Raw genomic sequence first — 16,913 nt, forward strand, 5'->3', positions numbered from 1 at the left:
CCTAGGAAATTTCTAGGATGCAAGCCTTGCATAACGTTTCACCTCCATGCACAAAATACAGGCACATGTAACATCCCAACACTTGAACAACATCTTACAGGTGGCATGAACAAAATCCAGCAGAAAGTTCACGATTTTGATGAAAATTTGCAAGTTTTTGGAAGGTTTAACTTTTCCAGATGTTGTATTTTAACAACGTCCTCCTGTAGATTTGACCTGAGCAACCTCAGATTTGGTGTGTGACATCTCAAGACCTTTGAGACGTTATATTGTGAAGCTTTTGAGTTTTCGTCAAACAACAGGACCGTGGCAGCATGGCGAATTTTGATGTTTTGTCATGAAACAAGAAATTATAACTAAAATATACATCCTCCATTCTGTCACAAATTTCACATGCTGGATAAGAGTGCAGGCCTGAACACATCTACACACCCATCTTGAGTCATAGTCATAGCACCACCTACTGACAACAGGAGGTCAGCCTCATGTGACACATCTCATCGGATTTGCATGAAATTTACATGGTGTGGTCTATAGATAATATACAGAAACATAACATATAATTAGTGGCTGTTCTCTAATGCCACATAGTTGGCACAGGTCGTGATATTTAACTGCTTTGTGCAATGTCCAATATGCATGAAAACCCCTTAAACAAATCAGATTCAGATACAGTCTGCTAGTTTTAGATGTTAACATGTTTTGGCCAAACTTGTTTCTTACAGTTCATTCATCCTCGCCTCCCTCCATTCATCTGGAGATCCCCAGCTTCAAGACAGTCATGATGGCAGGGTCTGTGGTCACTGCCACATGTTTGATCCATACTGACTTGGATGCCAAAGTGACCTGGCTGCTAAATGATCACGTCCTTTCCAATAAACCAGCGAATCAAGACAGAAACACAACTCATATAATCAGTAATCTGACGGTTCCCTCAACTGACTGGAAAAACCTCAATAAAGTCCAGTGTAGAGCTGAACATCGCTGCTTCACACTCGCTGAAAATACCATCATTCTCACAGGTAAGAAAACTATCCAAAATAAAAATCAGCTGATATGTGAGAGCTGAAGACCTGAAAACACTGACAATCTGAAAGTCACCACCTCTATGTTTTGTGCAGGGCCTGCAGCTGCAGCTCCATCAGTGCTGATCAGGAGATCTCTGTCAGATTTGCTCAAGAGAAACAGTGCTGTGCTGGAGTGTGACGTCACACAACTCTCCTCCAGTGACCTCTACATCACATTTCAGGCCAATGGCACTGACATCTCTGAGAAACTGTATGTTGAATTTCATAAAGCCCCAGGCCTCCACTCAGTCACAAAAAGTTTCCCTGTCCCTTCAAATTACCAAAAAAAAGACACAACATTCACCTGCAAAGTGAACCAAGGTTTCTCCAAGCAATGGGAGTCAAACTCCACTGGGAATATTTTTGGTGGGTAGACATTGATATTTTTCTTCCCCTCAAGCTTATAATCTGTTGCCATCTGTTCCCTCCTCAACAATCTCTTTGAACTCAAATGAGCTATTTTTGTTGTTTTTAATTTGATAGGTGACCCATCAGTGGAGCTCCTTTTAGCCCCAAGTGAAGAGTCGGGACCACAGAAACTCTTATGCTCTGGACGGGGCTTCAACCCTCAAATCAAATGGCTTTCTGGGTCTCAGCACAGACCCGCAGCCTCTCAGGACATCAAGATGGGTGCAGATGGACGTGTGGAAGTAACCAGTCATCTCCTTGTCACTAAAACAGAGTGGAAATCAGGGGAGGACATCACTTGTGAAGTGTCTGACCAGTCTGGGGGCAGTACAGTCAAGAAGAACATCAGCCTTTGTTCAGGTAAATTGAAAACTAAATGTACAAATGACCAAATACAATTAAAAACAAATAGGCTAGAACTGGCATCATGTAGTTTTTCTATAGTTTCTATGTTCCTTGTTTATATTGTTTATATTGCTTGTTTGATATTTATTGTATTTTTTTTTTTTTTTTTTTTTTTTTACTGATGCTGCATATTTTTGCTATCCACTTTACTGCTGTAATGCTGGAAATTTCCCCACTGTTGAACTAATAAACGAATATCTTATCTTATCTCTCTTACACACAAAATATGGAATAGATCAATCTGACAACATTTTTAACCTTCCATTGAGAAAATGAGGCCATATTTTATGAGTAATCCTTCCCTTAAATAGAGCTGGTAGCTGAAACTGGCATCTCGGTACGCTTCAAGTGATTTTTTTTTATTTTATTTCTCTTGTTTTCCTGTGTTTTCTCTTTTTGTGAACCGTACAGGGAAAATCTTCATTCATCTTCTTTGTTTTTCAGTGACTCCAGCATCATCTCAGACAGTTGGTGTGTATGTTCAGGGCCCACCTCTCCAGCAGCTGCAGAAAAATGATCATGTGACCATCACCTGTCTTCTGGTTGGTGCAAATCTTGAAGACTTCTCCATTACTTGGAAAGTAGGTGATGCAGAGGTGTTGGACAATGTGGCCAAAGGACCAATACTCCGTCACAGCAATGGGACTGCCACTTTGCAGAGCTCCCTGAATGTATCATCACAGGTCTGGAATTCATATACACAAGTGTCTTGTAAGGCTAAGCACCGATGTTTCGACCAGGGCTACGAGGACCATACAAGCAAAAGCAGAGGTAGCATCACACATGACATTCCTGCAGCTGATTGTTTCACTTTGTGATTTTCTGCCAAGTTTAATATGACATGACAAGACTGCAGCAATGATGATGATTGATGATGACTGAAACAAAAAAGTCCAAATACAAACCCTTGTTAACTGTTAACTTCTTCTGTGTTTCCTCAGATCTAAATCAACCAACTGTGAAGCTGATACAGCCAAGTGACGCTGAACTGTCAGAGCCAAACGCCACCACACTTGTCTGTCTCGTCTCTGGGTTCTCCCCACCTAACATCATGGTGTACTGGGAGAAGGATGGCCACAAGCTGTCATCATCTCACTACACCAACAGCCCTGCTTGGAAAGACCCAGGGAGCAGCACTTATTCCCTGAGCAGCTCACTGAACACATCCCCAACAGAGCGGGACCAGAAACCCACTTATTCTTGTGTTGTCGTACACGAGTCATCTGAAAAGCCACTGAGGAGCACCATAGAGGAAGTGTTTGGTAAGCAGGGAACCAATATAATGTAGAAACGCAGCTCTGTTGTGTCCATCACATCCAAGAGTGTCTAATCTTTTTCATGTTCCAAGATTACTGAATAGTAATTATGGTTCTCGCTCCAAAACATTTCTTGCAAGAATTTTCTTTGCTGTCTTTCTGCATTTTGTTAAATCACAACACAATAATTACTGCAAGTGTTACAGATAACTCTTCAAGCTGTTTTGCCATTACATTAAAGTAAAATTCATGGAGAAAGATCAGTACTGATCCATAACATGTATATGACTATATTCCCAGCTTCAGTGAGCCTCTCCCGACCTTCAGCCACCTTGCTGCAAGGCTCTGGTGAGCTTGTGTGCCTGGTGACTGATTTCAGCCCTGCATCCATCAACATCACCTGGCTTCTCGATGGCACCACTAAGCTGTGGGACTACAACACCAGTGAGGCCCACAGAGGCCCAAAAGGGAAATTCAGCATCCAAAGCCGACTTCGTGTGTCCCCAGTCAACTGGCAACGTGGGGCAGTCTACACCTGCAGGGTGACACATTCAAACACCACCTTAGCCCTGGATATCACCAAACCAGGTGCCAGTTTGACTATCATGTCTTTGATACAGATAATGGCATCTTCCCTCTTGGTTTGTGGTGCAGTATTTTCTGTGTTGGTAATTAACAGATGTAATATCAATCCCTGTTATAGAGGTCCTGGATGAAGGCATGTTCTTTTATGACATCGTACATGATGTTGTCACTGAGGACTTGAGCCAGGGCAGCTGGTATATGGCTGTCACCTTCCTCCTCCTGCTGTTAATCTCCCTCATCTATAGCATGTTGGTGACCCTCATTAAGGTGAGAAGAATGAGGTGTGAATGTCTAAGGTGGTTTTGCAGAACTTTGTGTCACTGTAATGCTTCCTGTAATTGAGTAGCTGCATGCAGTCAGTAGTGTTGTCATTATCAACTCACCCTCATGGAAATGAAATGCTGCTGAGGTTTCTGTGTCAGTGTAACATGCAGCCAGTTAGCCAGTGCTGCTCCACAGTACTCTTCTCTACAACTGTAGAGGAGAAAGAGTTGGCAGCTACTGCACGAGTGCAGAAAGTCCAGGACTTAATGAGGTAAATACTGGACCGACACTGGACTCATCTGGATTCTCAACACATGAATGATGCTCTTTGTTGTAATTTTATCATTTCTGTAGTTTTTGGAAGACTAAAGAAACAGTCTTCACTACCACATTTTTTTTCTTGCTAACTTGGTGCATCATATTGACATACACACTTTACCGGCATTTCAATCTGACATGATGGTGAGGGCATAAAGACATTTCATTTTTTTAAAGTGTTGTAAGATAACTGACAAATTTTCCCATCTTTTTCTTTTCAGATTAAATGATCATGACCCCTGGAGAGATCCCATCTCATGACCTGAATGTGAAGTCGACGTTTAATTTTCTGTTTTATATGGTTTGTTAGTACTGTCGTCATTTCCCTGTAGGATGCTCAGTTCTGTATTTGATGAGGCATGTTCATGTTGCTAGTCTGTTCTTACAGGTTGGAAAAATAAAACTTAAGATGTTGAGAGCAAAGTCTGTCATACTTTCTCCTCTTTGAGCACCTTGACACTAGCAGTTACACAAGCTTCAATTTATTCATTTATTTATTTATTTATTTTGGTGATTAATATAAAACTAGAAAAACGCAGTTTCTAGAGAAACTGCGTGGGCAAGTTCGAAGCAGCGAGATATTTGGGGTCACTGCTATTGAAAACAAAACAGCAGCAATAAACAGCCTTTCCCACCATCTCTATAACCCCCTGGCTTTATGCTGCATGTCCTTTAATATATGAAGGACAAAAAATGACAAAACAATAAATAAATAAATAAATAAATAAATACACATATAAATATACAAATGCATAAATAATTAAATTAATAAATATTTCTACATGTATTTAATTATTTCTGTATTTATTGATGCTTTTATTTATTTATTTATTTGTGTATTTATGCATTTATGTATATATGTATTTATTTATTTCTACATTTATTTATTCTTTTGTGTATTTATATATTTTATTATATAAATTTATAATATTATAATATTATTTAGTTATATTTTTATGTATTTCTACATTTATTCATTTAATTATTCCTTCATTTATTTCTACATTTATTTATTTATTCCATTTATTTCTGTATTTCTGCATTTACACATTTATTTATTTCTATTTTATTGTATTTGTGTGTATTAAAAAAATAATAAAAATATTTTTAAAAAATGTAAAAATAAATATATAAATACACAAATGAATAAATGAATGTAGAAATAAATAAATATATATATATATATATATATATATATATATATATATATATACATAAATAAATGTAAAAATAAATAAATACATACATACATAAATGTATAAATATACAAATAAATAAATAAATGCATGAAATAAATAAATAAATAAATATTAATTTAATTATTTATGCGTTTATACATTTATATGTGTATTTATTTATTTATGTATTGTTTTGTCAATTTTCGTCCTTCATATTAATAACCCCAGTGTCAGATTTACACCAAGCGGCTAGTAAACGGGAATTTAAGCCAGGCTCTAAAAGCTGATATACTTTTCATTCTAACACTGGGAATATGTAATTTTCATCAGTTTAAAAAAAAAAAAAAAAAATTCAGGTGACAACGTAGCTATGTAGATTACCAAAATGTGATAAGATTATCCAAATAACGTCTATTTGGAAATTTGATCTGATGTTTTCGGAGAAGCCAAACAACTCTCAAGCTAGCCACAGTACATGATAGGAACGTTTCCGTTTTTTCCAAAATAAAAGCTTTCTCTCCTGACACAAGCGCTGGCATGTGAGAATGCTCCCTCTTGTGGCAGAAATGGGTATCAACTCCCGTGCCAGAAGCAATACACACATTATAAATTTAAACTGTGAAAAATATTATGAAAAAAGTATAAAATGATACGAAAAAGTTGAAAAGAAAAAACAAATGAAACGGACACTTAACACTTTCCAGTTTGTAGGGAGTTTCTAGTTGAAAGTAATTAAAAAAAAAAAGAAGAAGAAGAAGAAAAAAGAAAAACACTGAATTATGACGAATCCGTACCATTCATTCCATGGGAGAAAAATTTGTAGAAAAAAGTTGAATAACTCAAAATTTAAATACAATATCACACCATTAAGCTGTTTTTTTTTGTTTGTTTGTTTGTTTTTTTCTTAAGTTTTAACAAAAATTTTAGCTTAAAGTATGAAGGAGCACATATGGTCTCACAGATTGGCTGTATTACTGATTGTGTCCACAAGAGGGAGACATAGCGGTGCAATCAGCAGCAGTGATTTGTTAGTTCCCATGTGAAAGGCTCGTCATGTGCAGTATTGTGCTCTGCTATGTATGCAGCTGGTCACAGGTCTGGGATCATGACCATCATTAGTGTTACCTGTCACTCTATCAGCACCATCATACACATCATCATCATCCACGTGGTCATTGTGATGATCAGTATTTTCAGTTTTATCTTAATTTAATAAATAAAACTAGAAAAATGCAGTTTCTAGAGAAACTGCGTGGGCAAGCTGGAAGCAGCGAGATAGTTGGAGTCAACGCTGTTGAAAACAAGCTTAAAGAAGCTGGAAATCACAATTAAGCTTTGCTGTTACAGCAGGATATTGTATCCCTTATAAATTATCCCAAGCGACATGGGAGTCAAAGTAAGACATGATGAGACAAGAAATGATTCTTGATGTTCAGTTTTATTCCAACAACAGGCCAAACACAGTGTGTGACTTCCACGGGTTGCTCTGTGACTCTGGCATCACGGTGCTCCTCTGTAACGCTGTACAGCTTCGAGATGCGACTCCACGTAAGGTGAGAGGAGCCAAACACATCCACTGTGACTGTGGCGAGTTATCTACAGCCTCAGCCGGAGGCTGCCAGGCTCAGCTTTGCCTCCCTGTTGCTCCCCATTTCATTACTGCTGCATTCCCAGCAGGATACCAGGCGATTCAAACGCACATGAGCTCTGTGGCTCCCTACACGGCTCAGCCAAAGTTAGCTTAGCTGCCATATTTACAAGGATAACAACATAAGTCACACTGAACATTCACAGCAGCAATAAACAGCCAACTTTCCCACCATCTCTATAATCCCCAGGCTTTACGCTGCACATGATGTTCTTTAATAACCCCAGTTTCAGATTTACACCAAGCGGCTAGTAAACGGGACTTTAAGCCAGGCTCTAAAAGCTGATATACTTTTCATTCTAACACTGTAAGTATGTGACTATAATCAGTTTTAAACATTTTTCAGGTGACAACGTAGCCATGTAGATTACCAAAATGTGATAAGTTTATCCAAATAACGTCTGTTTGGAAATTTGCTCCGATGTTTTCGGAGAAGCCAAACAACTCTGAAGCTAGTCGCAGTATAAGGTAGGAACGTTTCCGGTTGATTCCAAAATAAAAGCTTTCTCTCCTGAAACAAGCGCTAGCGTATGAGAATGCTCCCTCTTGTGGCAGAAATGGGTAACAACTCCCGTGCCGGAAGCAAAACACTCATAAACTTAAACTGAGAAAAATATAATTTACAAAAGTATAAAATGATACGAAAAAGTTGACAAGAAACAAAAATGCAACGGATGCTTAACACTTTCCAGTTTGTAGTGAGTTTCTATCTGAAAACAAGTAAAAAAAAAATAAAAAATGAAAAATGAAAAATACTGAATTATGAGGAATCCGTACCATTCATTCCATTGGGGGAAAATGTAGAAAAAAAGTTGTATAACTCAGAAATTGAAATACAAGCAAATATCACACCATTAAGCTGTTTTTTTTTTCTTTTCTTTTTTTTTTCTTTTTTTTTTTTTAAGTTTTAACAAAAAAAAAATTAGCTCAAAGTATGAAGGAGCAGATATGTGCCAAAAAACGTGGAGAATAATAATAAAGACTGTGTATAACATGAGTGTGCAAGCCTCCAGTTTGCCCACTAATAAAACATTATTTTCTCCAGAGGAACACATGTTGTTTTACTGTATTAGCATCAGGTGTGGTCTCACGGATTGGCTGTATTACTGATTTTGTCCACAAGAGGGAGACATAGCTGTGCAATCAGCAGCAGTGATTTGTTCATTCCCATGTGAAAGGCTCGTGATGTGCAGTATTGTGCTCTGCTATGTATGCAGCTGGTCACAGGTCTGGGATCATGACCATGATTAGTGTTACCTGTCACTCTATCAGCACCATCATACACATCATCATCATCATACTCATCATCATCATCATCATCATCATCATCATCATCATCCACGTGGTCATTGTGATGATCAGTATTTTCAGTTTTATTTTAATTTAATTAAAAAAGAAACTGATCAGGGAAACGCATCACAATTCCACACAATTTGAGGAAAAAATATGTTATGTGATGTCATGGTGCAAAGATGGAGTTAAAATAATTAAATTAAATAAGACATTGAAATTAAAACAGTTAAAACAAAACTTAAATTAATACTAATAGTTAAAAGCAGATTAATCGTACAAGACATAAATGTTTAGTTTCTTTTCTTATTACATTAAATGTTATTGATACTTTTATTGATTTCTGATATCATGATGATTCAATATCATTCAAATTCTGTTGTATGATTTGGTTACTTCTTGGACCAGTATACACACACACACACACACACACACACACACACACACACACACATAAATGGTCTCCATGTTTATATTTCCGTCTTCCTGGTTATGTTCATGTTGGTCGTCTATTCTCAGAGTTTGAAAAAATCAGACTTCATATTTTGAGAAGTCTGTCATACTTTCCCCTCATTGAATACCATAAAACTAGTAGTAGTTCTCTAGGAGAACACATTTTATGTTACTGTGTTAGAATCAGCTGTAGGCTCACAGCTTTGCTGCACTACTGACTGTGACCACAAGAGGGAGACATAGTAGCTCTGACCTCTCCATCTTCTGAATAACAGCCACAGCCGATGGGACTGTCCGAGGTTTTAGATTCAGCTTCTGACTCGTCTGTCAGTCTGAATGCCAACTAATGGGAACATACACTCAGTGGCCACTTTATCAGGTCCACCTGTACAATCTAATGCAGTTCAATGCAACAGCTCTGCCATAAATTCTATCTTTTAAAAAAGTTAATAATGCTCAGTTTTTGTTGACATTGTGGAGAATGTGTCAGTTTAATTCTGTGTTTATTATTGAGTTCTTATTATTGAGTCCTCTTTGGGCTCTGTGGGCACTAGTCGTCAGACAAGTGCGGACTAGAAAGACTGATGCGTATGAACTGATGAATCCCCTTGGATAAGAGGCGAAACATCTTCCTGAGACAAATACAAGTCCAGTTGCCTACCACTACCAAAACAGGTTTTAATTTTGAAAAAAAAAAAATAGTGAGTTAAATTACAAAATCTGAAGGTCTATCATTATAGGCCAAGGTCTTGGCTGTTCAGCAATGTACCGGTGCAACCTCCTCATTTTGCATTTTTTTTTTCATAAAATAGGCATTTTTCCAGTTATTAGGCTACTTTGTTTTTGTCAGCACTGTCACTGTAATGTTTTTTTTTTGTTGTTGTTTTTTTTGAAAAACATATATTTGTATTAAAAGAAACTATTACTTTAATAACTCAACAGCACCAAAGAAACATATTGTACGTATATTCATTTAAAACAAATATAACTGCCTCTGACGGTGGTGACACTAATCTGACGGTGGTGACAGTGGCCTCATACCAACATACATTTCCAAAATTTATACTACTGAAGTCAATGGCTTCTTGCTTAACAACTTTATTTAACTATTTGGTACAAAAAATAACAATCCTGAGCACTGTTATAAGCATTTTTCAGACTTCAGTCATCACCGTCACACAGAAAACCTGACGGTGGTGACAAAAACCTGCTCTTTCACATAATAAGCATGAGTTGTTCACATTAGCCAGCTTGTTTTCACCCTGTTGATACCTGCATCAGACCTCCTCTTAAAAAGTATACATTTATTCCATAATCTAATCTAATATTTTTTATACAAAAGTGATGGTGTTGACATGTTATGGTTGTGACAGTAGCAATGTCCAAAAATATGAAGAGATTTAAGAAAAAATAGAAAACTTCCAGGAGCCTGAGTGGTCTTGAAGCATGCAGTAGAGCTGAAGGTTTGAAAAGGGCTCCTCAGGAATGCAATTAACCTTGTAGTTTTTTTTTTTTTATTATTATTATTTAAATAAATATCTGATGGTGGTGATGAATATGTGGGACACATTTTGAGCAACCACAAAATAATAGTAAATATTGTTCAAAACTCATCGTTTTTAGTTTTTAATACATATTATGATGTACTCTTTCATGTGGTAAAGATATTATTCAATGAAATTATTACTTTTTGTTGTTTTAATCAAGTTGAAATTATTATCTCCTATCTGAGGACAACTGGTTTTGTAGGGCATGGGTCAATACATAATCATTAAATTTATAAAAATTAAAAATAAACCTATGAAATAACCTTACAAATGTGCAAAGGACCCCCTGATTATGCCCGTGATTCTTTTTATTCATTAAAATGTTGTAAATTTCCAACAAAAATAGCATTTTTCTTAGTGGGACAATATTTATCCCAATTCCCAAGAATCAGTGCTACGATTCAATTTTGCCCAAAGAGAGCGATGACCTGGATGAATGAGAATATCCATAGGCATATTGAGTTTGTCGTTTTCCAAAATCTTGTTCTGGACTGCATTATATTGAGAGGCGTTTCTAATTTTTTGTCCTCCCCATTTATAAAAATGAGGGAGACAGAATATTAGAAACACCTCTCAATAAAATGCAGTCCAGAACAACAGCACCACTAACTATGAGCTAAAGGCCAAACATAGAAATGAAAAAAACATCTCTCTTACAGTGACAAAAAGCAAACCTGGGCATTACAGGCATCATAAAAGTAAATTTTATGGCAAAACAGTTGAATTGGATTGTATTGGATTATGAAGGTGGACCTAATAAAGTGGCCATGTAAAGTAACAAGTATGTATCATAACGAACATTAGGAGTTAGGAATTAACCTTGAATCAAACATCGGATGCTTGAGGTACAACAACCCATCCTCCTTTTATATCATGTGAGTGTTGTGCTGTATGCAAAGCTGACTTCCTTCTAGTCTGCTATAAACACTTGATATCACACTGTCAGCTGAGGCAGACCAAGAGAAGCTCCCACCAGTTGACCTTCAACACCAAGCATGTTCTCTGTAGCTCTGCTGCTGCTGCTGGATCCTGTGAGTCTCTTTGAGGGACAAACACACACTCTATCATCACACTGCACCACTTCTTTATTATTATTATTACACTGTCAGATACACTGATATGTTGAATATTTTCTCCTCCACAGGTGTGAAATGTGAAACGTTGACACAGCCAGCGTCTCTGTCTGTCCGGCCAGGTCAAACTCTGACCATCACCTGTCAGGTCTCTTATTCTGTTGACAGCTATTTCACAGGTTGGATCAGACAGCCTGCAGGGAAAACACTGGAGTGGATTGGACATAAAGATAGTGCTGGCAATGAACACTACAAAGATTCACTGAAAAACAAGTTCAGTATTTCCTTAGCCTCTTCCAGCAACACAGTGACTCTAACTGGACAGAATGTGCAGCCTGAAGACACTGCTGTGTATTATTGTGCCAGAGAGCCACAGTGACACAAACCATTGGTAGAGCTGTACAAAAACCCCTCAGTCCCACTCCACTTAAAAAAAAAAAAAGGAGAAAAAGGGGGAAAAAAGATTTGAACATCATATTTCTTTCAGGATAGAGCATCAAAAAGATACTTAGATATCTCTTCAATATTTAATGAACAAATGTGAATGATCAAATCTTGATGATGCATATTTCAGAAACAACCAAACCCAATACAACACTTTGATTCATGATAATGACGATTTAAACATCACTCAAAAAATAAATAAAGTACACATTTTCTTATTCAACCACAACCATCTTATGGGGAGTTGAAAGTCACATTATTTTAAAGTAGAATATTTGCTACAGCTCTTCTTTGAAACGTTAGAGGGAAGTCAATACAAATATTTATCTCTTCCTTGAGCTCCAGTTTTCCCATGAATCTTAGATGACTTTTGAACCTTTGAACTATAAAGACTTGCTAGAATTTAATACTCAAACTATACCATGATCCTAACTGGAACACAGCGATTTCTGACATCCCAAAGGGTGCACCAAGCCACCCTGGAAACTCATTTCTGACGCTTGTACCCGCGATCTCATTCTTTTAATCACTACGCAGAGCTTGTGACCATAGGTAAGAGTTGGAACAAAGACTCAGACTCAGACTTGGAAGTGCTGATCCTCATCCCGACCACTGCACACTGGGCTGCACATTGGGCTGCAAACAGGTCACAGCCTGATGAGGCCAACAGAACCACATCATCTGCAAAGAACATAGATGCAATCCTGTGCTCACCAAACTGGACACCCTGTGCACTCCGACAACGCCTTGAAATCCAAATAAACACTTTGAAGTAAATCTAACATTTTTCATTGTAAAGAAATGTATATGCATACTGTTGAAAAATGATCATATTTAATATATGAAATCACCCTCAATAATGAAATTCTAACTAATGAATTTCAGGGAACATGATGATTTAGTCTGATTTAAAATTTAGCCTTATGGAATTGTGTCCTTCACATGCCTCAATAAAACTATAACCATACAACAGTATATGTATTGTTATTGGAACAGGAAAATGATCAGGGAAAAAGGCTGCAATACAGTGAATCACACACTGAGCAGATTATTGCAGAAAAAGACGTAACAGGTTGATTTAAAACCCCAACAGCAGGCAGAGCTGATTTCCAGGCAACAAAAAGTGTTTTCTCTCTCCAGAGATCCCAGCAGTCAGCAGGTGGATTAAAGTGATATGGCACAGTCACACACATTAGAGGACTGTCACACTTGGGACAAAACTACTACTTCAGTTTAGATCCACTGCTGAGTAGATCCTCTTCAGTCGTATGTTTGATTGTATGCAAAGTGTCCTTCCTGGTTCCTCTGCTATAAAGAGTTGATATGAGGCTGGAAGTTGAAAGAAAAGAGGAAGAGCAGCTCCCACCAGTTCAGCTTCAACACAAACCATGTTGTCTGTAGCTCTGCTGCTGCTGCTGGCTGCTGGATCCTGTGAGTCTCTCTGGATTTTACGTCACATTTACAAAACCAGCAGCTCTTCTGGTGCCATGTACCTGGATAATTAGATTTTAAAAAATGTTTGTGTTTTCCACAGGTGTGAAATGTGAAACATTGACACAGCCAGCATCTCTGACTGTCCAGCCAGGTCAAACTCTGACCATCACCTGTCAGGTCTCTTATTCTGTTGAAGACTATTACACAGCTTGGATCAGACTGCCTGCAGGGAAAGCAATGGAGTGGATTGGGAGCAAATATACTGAAGATGAATCCTACAAAGATTCACTGAAAAACAAGTTCAGTATTTCAGTAGACTCTTCCAGCAACACAGTGACTCTAACTGGACAGAATGTGCAGCCTGAAGACACTGCTGTGTATTATTGTGCCAGACAGCCACAGTGACACAAACCATTGGTAGAGCTGTACAAAAACCCCTCAGTCCCTGAACACTTGGAACATGAAGCCACCAGAGGAGGCAGCCTCAGTCCACAGATTAATTTAATGCCATGTGTTTCTGTGAGCAAGAGACTCTGTCCCCTGGAGACACAGAGCTACAAACAAGTGGCTCACATGGAGAAAGAACTTCAAATTCAGCAAAAGATCATATTCATGCGTTTATTAACAGACTCACTTTGGCAATGATGTAAAGCAAAAATTGTATATTGGTCATGAATACTGTAAATCTGTGTTAGTTAACCCTATAAAGCCGCATGCTTCATAGTTAAGACATGATCTTTTCAGCCTTGTACATCATTGGTGTGACATTTTTTTTTTTTCTTGAAAAACCCGATGGGCCAAATCAGTCACTTGTAATGTGGGAATAATCAACCAGGGACAGTATTTCATGCACCCGAGCGCTGTCAGGGACACTTCCAAAAAGGCTACTAGCAAGAAATGAAAAACTGGTGTGAATGGAAGGAGAACTTTTCCAATTTTGGCAAGGTTAGGGTACAAAACACATGCAAATTTTTACTGAAATATCAATAGAAACACTTACTGAGTTGATACAATGTGAAATAACTTAATATTTCATAAAGCTTTTGTTTGTAAAACCGTGGTAAAAATGGCTTTCTTAAATTTAACACAGCAGGTATGTTGAAGTCATTTTCAATCGTTTTATAGCATTTCATGCATGTGCCTCAAATCGATTGCACGAGTGATTGAATCTGAAATTTATCATTTGTTATTGAAGAATGTTTCGTCGGCCGCAGCACCCCCTTCACCCTGGTGCTGCGGCCGACAGTCGGCATCAGGAGAGCCGAAGGCGGCACAAGCCGCTCCCTGTCAGATCCGGCAGACCTGACCGGGTGCGGTACTGGCTGGTGCTGCGGCCGGCCCGCCTGATGCCGACCAGTGCCGCAGCCGGCTTTGGTTTTCGGTGGTAAAGTTATCCAGAAGTAGACGTGTACACATCCTAGCTTCAAAATAAAAGCATCACTACTGTTTCTAAGGTATTAGAGTTTTATTTTTGTAAACAACCGGAAGTGATTGCGCTTTGCACAATCGCTAGCTTGAGAGTTATCCGAAAACGTCGAAGCAATTTTCAAAACAGACGTTATTTGGACAAACTGACCACCTATTTGGAATCTACGTGGTTACTTTCTCGCCTGAAAAAAAAATTAAAAATTAATTAAGTGACATATTAACAGTCGTAAAACGAAAAGTCAAGTCAGCTTTTTTAGCTAGCTACTTCCGGTCAGTGGTGCCGTTGAGGTGAGAAGTGTCCATCGTTCCACACTCAACTTTCCCAGTAAGCCCTGACTGCAGTCCGCAGATCGAGGAGTGGCCCAGGTTTAGGGTTAGGAGAAGAAGGTCAAGGGTTATGTTTAGGGTTAAAAAAAAGGAAAAGAAAGGGTTGGTTAAGTTTAGGGATTATTAAAATAAACGGGTTAGGGTAAGGAGAGAGCAGAAAAGAAGAAGGGGTTTAAGGTTAGGATTAATAAAAAGGTTAGGGTTAACAAAAAAGAGAAGGGGGGGTAGGGTTAGGGTAAATTAAAGGTTGGGTTTAAGTTAAGGTTAGGATTAAAAAAGAAAATGGGGAAGGTTAAGGTTAGGGTTAGGATAAATTAAGGTTTGGGTTTAAGTTAAGGTTAGGATTAGAAAAGAAAATGGGGGAGGTTAAGGTTAGAATTAATCAAGGGGGGTTAAGGTTAGAAGGGAGGTTAGGGCAGGTTAAGGTTAGGGAAAATAAAATGGTTGGGGTTAGGAGTAAAGAAAGAGGGAGGATTTAATGGAAGTAATGAAGAAAGAAGAAAAGGAGTGTGCACTGCTCCCAGGTGCCCGTGTGGGCCTACACAGGTCCGTCACTCGAGGAGCGAGTAGGGTTCCAGTTCACCATCACCTCCACATGTCACCGGGGTCCACCTACATCAGAAGTGGTTCAACATATATCTAATATATACATAGCTAAGGCCTAATAATCCAATTCAAAGTCGTAGTCCCCTTAAAGACCAGTGCAGGTTTCCATAAGTGCTTATATATGTAAAGATCTCAGAATTATAAATCACACAATAAGAGAGAACGAAGAAACATTGACTCATTCACCCATTTCAAGTCACAACTCAAAACACATCTGTTCAAAACTGCTTACCTCACCTGATGTTAATTTCTCTGCTTCTTTCTGGTGTTTTATTCTTTATTCTTATTGCTGCTGCTGTTTTTTTTTTGTTTGTTTGTTTTTTTAAATATGTCCTGTTGTTTTAAACGTGTTCTGATGTTTTTTAAATGTGTCCTGTACGGCGACCTTGAGTGCCAAGAAAGGCGCCTTTAAATAAAATTTATTATTATTATTATTATTATTATTATTATTAAGAGTCACACAACTGTTATTGGTCAGGAGTATGAGAACTCCAGGGAGAAACCCAGCCACTGTGCTCCAGGGGGCCACATCCTGCCCAACTGGAAATTCTGTCTAGCAAATAAGTGCGCTGTTGAAATAAGTGCTATTATCACACAAAGAATGAGACACTGCAAACAAGTCAAAACAGAGGAGTAACCCTCTCAGTAAACAACAAACATCAATCAATCAATTCCCACAGCATGGGAGTTGCTTTACAGATTCACAGTGGGCAAAAGTGTTTTAATAAATATTTTATTTTATTAATATTTAGTTTGTGAACTATGCAGATAGGTGGACCAGGTGTGCCCGTCCCGTACCCCCCATACACTCACCAAACAAATAAAGATGGCTCCAAGTTAAAAAAAAAAAAAAAAAAAAAATATATATATATATATATATACATATATATATATATATATATATGTATATATATATACATATATATATATATATATATATATATATATATATATAAAGGTAATTATTTTAAGTTTTATAAATTTGAAAATTGTATTATTCTTTAAGCTTTATTTATCAAGTTATTTATCTAAATTTAATTTTTTTTTTTTTTTTTTTTTTTTTTTTTTTGGGTAAATAAAGGCTTACTCCAACTTTTTGACCGTTTTGAGTGTACATCCGGGTATTTGTAGTGCACTTTGTTAGTATTTTATATATATATATAGGAAGGACAGAAACTGTTT

At 37.6% G+C, this 16,913-nt stretch overlaps 1 protein-coding gene across 1 annotated transcript in view; it reads left to right on the forward strand.

Annotated features, from left to right (window-relative positions):
- LOC115363488 (uncharacterized) overlaps positions 1-16,913 on the forward strand; it is a 64,124-nt gene that overhangs the window by 28,645 nt on the left and 18,566 nt on the right. The window lies entirely within an intron of this gene.

Source organism: Myripristis murdjan, chromosome 8 (assembly GCF_902150065.1).
Source record: "Myripristis murdjan chromosome 8, fMyrMur1.1, whole genome shotgun sequence".
NCBI lineage: Eukaryota > Metazoa > Chordata > Actinopteri > Holocentriformes > Holocentridae > Myripristis > Myripristis murdjan.